The sequence below is a fragment of the Mya arenaria genome, chromosome 9 (genome assembly GCF_026914265.1).
Source record: "Mya arenaria isolate MELC-2E11 chromosome 9, ASM2691426v1".
Lineage (NCBI taxonomy): Eukaryota > Metazoa > Mollusca > Bivalvia > Myida > Myidae > Mya > Mya arenaria.
Genome location: NC_069130.1, coordinates 72,978,704 through 72,984,062, shown reverse-complemented (window position 1 = coordinate 72,984,062; position 5,359 = coordinate 72,978,704). Strand labels below are relative to the sequence as shown.

The 5,359-nt window shown below is 35.8% G+C and overlaps 1 long non-coding RNA gene across 1 annotated transcript; it reads left to right on the top strand.

Annotated features, from left to right (window-relative positions):
* The first annotated feature begins 718 nt into the window (after nt 1–718).
* LOC128246967 (uncharacterized) lies at nt 719–1,592 on the top strand. Its single transcript, XR_008263414.1, has 3 exons — nt 719–833; nt 976–1,049; nt 1,476–1,592. It is a non-coding gene; the product is annotated as an uncharacterized LOC128246967 (long non-coding RNA).
* The last annotated feature ends 3,767 nt before the right edge of the window (nt 1,593–5,359 follow it).

Genomic DNA, 5,359 nt, shown 5'->3' with positions numbered 1-5,359 from the left:
ACCAATGTACATGTAATTACCTTAGACAATGAAATCTTGTTTTCATCTTGTTTGCTACAATGTGATGGAATGTTATTCAGGCCAGCTGCAGGGAGTTAACATCCTAGCCAACCTTCACCAAGGCACCAATGACAACGGGAATCACAAAGACTCATCCAGGAAGCAGTGCTAACTTTTGGGCGATTGTTGAGGGACACCCTACTGGAAGATATTGGAAAATCCCCATGGTATGTGATAATGTCATCATGGTGGATGAGACAACAGATGTCTCCATCATTAATGAGATGATTGTCTACATCAGGTACATAGTTACTAAATGTTGTCAATCATTTTTGTAAATGAATACCATTTGAAAATACTATGGTTGTTTTCTTTATTATGCATTATTACATTTTCTGTATTTAACACTCGTGTATCTGAAGGATGGGACTAGCAGAACGGAGTTCTTGTCCGTGCTGTCTCTTGTTGACTAGAAGGCAGATACCATCAGAGCTGCCATCACTGACCTCTGTCAACCTGTTACTGGACTGGATGAAACACATGAAAAGTTATTTCCATGTACAACTCTGTGAACATATTATTTTTACTGATGTTTTTATTAAAAAATATATGTAATAGAAGGTTAGATATAATGCATCTCGTTCTAATTTTAAATTTCTTTTGTTTAAGTTATCTAGATAATTTAAAGTAAAGTTGTTGATATTGTTGTGCATTTGCAGATCTTAAGTCCCTTCCTGACTAAAATTGTTGGGAAATTTCCAGAAGCTAAAGGTCTTCAACCCCCGGAAGTTCCTTGGGGCGAGACAACCTGCCATGGGGAAAATGGCATTAAGGTAATTATGAGTAAAACAGAAAAAAAAAATGTGCATGCTTAGAAAGAAAGATGCCTTGACTAAACAGCCTTCTTTATTTTATATATGATAATGTTAATGGAATAGTTTTTATAGTCAATGTGTAAATTATATTTCCTTTCAGACCTGGCTGAGCACTTCCATCTTCCAGTAAACAAGATCTTAAGTGAGTGGAGGCAGGTGCGGAACACACTGAGAGTGAGTGGCTTTGCAGCAGACCAGGCCATTGAGTGGGTGGACAGCATTTTCATAACAGAGGGATGAGAAGTTGACCTTAAGAGAGGACTAGAACTTCAAGAACCTTATGAATAACACTGTCTGGCTAATAGTACTGCAAAACTTGAAGCTTTGTCTTGTTGATTCATGGATAAGCCAATGTGTTTCATCTTCATTTCTAACTCTTGATATGTCAGCAAGTATGGCCTAAGAGATTCATATGGTAACCGCATGGTTTTATCTGTTTCATACACATGTAGTTGTTTTGATATTTTCACCATGGCTTTAGAGAAGATAATTTCAGAGCTTATGTTGTATTGAAAGCATCATGGGCCATTCTGTGTGTATTTAATGATTGCTTCAAATGAGCTTCATTTTGACTGTGAGCATTCAAATATTTGTCCTCAGACCTGGTAGGAGAGTATGTCAGGGATGGTTTGCTGCAAGCTAAGCAGGCTAAAGATGATTGAAAAGATTATGTCCAGACCTATGGGAACTATACAAGATGGGTTTGTGGAGCAGGGATAGTGATGCTGACAGAGTTAGGGTAATTTATCTTAAAGCTAGGGTATGTGTTTTAAGTGCATGTAATAGTCAGGGGGCGTATGAATCTTGTCAAATCTCGGACACAACAGGGATAGCAATGATTATCTTGGAGGTATTGTAACGTAGTGTTTATGTAAACTCAGGACTTACCCTAACAGGAAATATTTAAGAAATGATCATGCTAATAATGGAGAAAGTGTATTTTAATGTGTATGTGCTTGTAAAAGTTAGGTTTCTAGTCAGAAACTAATGTATGAAACATTACAGGGGATAAACTTCCAGAGATTATCAACATCAGGGGAAAACTGCAATACTTCTAGTAACTGCCCCGAGATGAGGATGCCTATTGATGGACCCTGGTATATAGGTATACAGCATAAGGTAAATAAACTGCTCTCAAAAATCTCATTAGAAACAACATGGACTCGAATCTTCCATGGGATGAGAGGCCAGGACAGAAATGGGCTGCAGGGGCTAGAAGTAACATTATAGCCAACATTGTTCGAGGTCGTGTTGCCACAAAGGTAGGGATGCAAAGAAGTTGTCATAGTGCCTTGGTTTTGTTGTCAATCCTGGACCATAATTAAAACAGTTCAATAAGTTTTAAACACAACTTGGTACACATGTTGCCAGAGACATTTAAACTAGGGATGCAAACGAATGGCAATATTGATATTCGAATATTCTGTAATATCCTTTGAACGAATATTCGAATATTTGAAAACCAAAATACATCTTTTAAAAGCTGTAGTAAATATTAATTTTATTCGCTAAAGTAATAGTATTACATTTTAGCCCTTCTTTGTCGTAACCACTACGCGCAGCGGACCATGAATTTTGCCAAATGAGCCTCGGAAATTCCTCATTTTAGAAAGACAAAAAGTAATAAATTATGAACAAAGAAACAACAAAATATTTTAATTTATATTCCTCTGCCTTCATATCTGTAGACAACGTAAACTTAGATGGATTCTGGTCAAATGGCGTTATCGCCAATGGAAGGTATTTCCGTAGTATGAGCAGCCTCGTTCTGGGATTGACCTCTACTAAATAAAACTATGGACAAACCAAACCAACTCAAGGACTAGTTTATTCCTTGATTGGCAAAGGCATTCAAATTTACCGAAACTAATTGAATTTTGTGTGTCACTTGTTTTATTAAGGCAAAATTACGGGGTCTTTTTATAGTACCCGACGATATGTCCCTAAATGGCATATGACGCATGTTAAGGGTATCACATTCACACTTCTGGCAGTATTGGCCAGTTGTTTTAAAAACAAGACAAACAAATTTTAAACACAATAACAGAATTGTAGGCAAAAGGTTTTATTATATTTATTCGACACCAAAAGACATCGAATATTCGTATACCGATTTTGACATTCGAATACTAAACGTTTGATCGAATATTCGAATATTCGTTCGCATCCCTAATTTATACACACATCCTATCCACAAAGATTTATGATATGCACAAAAAAGTAGAAAATTTGTTGAAGATTGGATCTAGTATTGCTTTACTATTGCTGGATGTTAATCTATTTATTGTTACCATGTTACAAGGATAATATAGTGTGGATACAACCTGATCCAGGATTGCATCAGACAAGGAAGATCAAGAAGGTATCTATACTGGGATGTTCAATTTAAATTTTAAAAAGGATGCATTAATGCATTGTCAGCTTATGATGTCAAGTGAAGAAATCCAGTGAAAAATGCTAGCAATATTTAAAGATGCACTCTTACTCCCAAATAAGATTAACCACAATTTATAATATTGTTTTATTATTCCCAAAAGGATGAATACATGTAAAAACAATGCTTCTTATGAAATTTACCAAGTTGAATTTGATAGAAATGAGCATAAAACACAATATTTCTACTTAAAACTATAGTAGACCACAGTAAATCTTTTAACATTCACCAATCATTTAATATTTTTAATACACATTTACAATCTTGTTTTCAGTAATTAATATTTTCCATAAATGCATTTTTTGAGTTAGCAGCTTATGGTTTATCAGTCAACATATATGTTTGTTAAACATGTGATTGAATTGATTTTGAATAAGAGTTTCACTTTAACAATGTCCGGGAAAATATGATCTTTCTCAATTCAGCAGTGTTAAGGACATGCGGTTGTGATGTGTGATATACCCTATACCCTGAAAGTAGTCCACTAAAGGTGTAGGCACACAAAGAAATGCTTCTGGGTTGTTTTAAGTATCCCTTCAAGAAGTTCTTAAAGGCAATGGTGCACCCCATTTAGCAGCATCTCAACCTAAATGCAGTGTACATCAATGAAGTTTCACACACAAGTTACTGAGGATATAGGCACATAGTTTCTGAAAAGAGTCCCTCAAGGTTTGTGCAATTTAATTTAAATTTGAAATTAATTAACATTTGTTTTAAGATTTGTCTTAACCTGACTTAATAATGTGCAAGAATTCTGGGTCTTTGTCTGTCCTCTGCAACTTCAAAAGCAACAATACACATTTTGCAGCTATTTTTACTGCATTACAGTTTTCATTTATTGTGATTTATTTTGTGGAAAAATATCATTAGTTACATTTATTTCCTGGTAGTTATTTGTTTTTTTTAGTCATGGATAAGTTTATTGAAGAGTGTCAGGAAGCTGAAAGTGTTCAGTGCACAGCATGCAAATGAAGAGTGTCAGGAAGCTGAAAGTGTTCAGTGCAAAGCATGCAAATGAAGAGTGTCAGGAAGCTGAAATTGTTCAGTGTACAGCATGCAAATGAAGAGTGTCAGGAAGCTGAGAGTGTTCAGTGTACAGCATGCAAATGAAGAGTGTCAGGAAGCTGAAAGTGTTCAGTGCACAGCATGCACATTTAGGATGTGTTTTTTGGACTGGCTGTGTGAACAGACAAGGCTATTGTCAGTTTCTAAACAGAGATCCTGGGGGACCCCCCAGTCTGCAGGTCATAGGACACTCCTTGAGCTTTGCGTTTTTTGAGGGGAATTTTTATGTTCACCCTAGTCAAAAGCTTCACACTTATGCAAAATAAGCTTTGTATAAATCATTTTCATTACGAATCAAACTCTGTTTTAATAACAACTTAAGAAAAAAAATGTTTTTCTTATTGCAGTTGCTGTTTGGGACATATCAGAAAAGAACTCCTGGCTTCCAAACTGCAAGATTCATCTCTTCCACTGGATGTCATAGCTTTGGAGGTGAGTGTGCGTATTGATTGTTTGATTGATTAATTAATTTATTGATTGACTGGTTGATTGATTTAGTATGAGTGGGTGTTAGTGAATGAGTGTGCCATCCTAACTAAATGAGTATGAAAGTGTGTGAGTGAGTGCATGCAGCCAGCTGTACATATTCTCTGAATTGCTCTGCATATCACACCATCAGACATTTTGCCATGAATGTGACAGAGTTAAAGGCCATTTCATTCATGATGTTAGATTATATTAACTCATCAAGCTGACCCATGGCATATTCTTCCACATACTTTCCAGATTTCTTTCTGTTACAATATCTTTGCTCCAGATTTGATTTCCTCAATGTACACATTATTAGGTGTTTGATAATTTTTGTGACTTTAAGACCTTTCTGAGGCTGCAATTAAAGTAACTACATGCTCTTGGAGACAAAGGATGCAAAGTTATAGTTTTTACTTTTTCTTAACATTCATAGTGAGTTGTTCAGTAATCAGCATTGTTGACTGCCTGTTCACTGATACAATGTACCTATTTCCAGTATAGTTTCCGTGAGCAC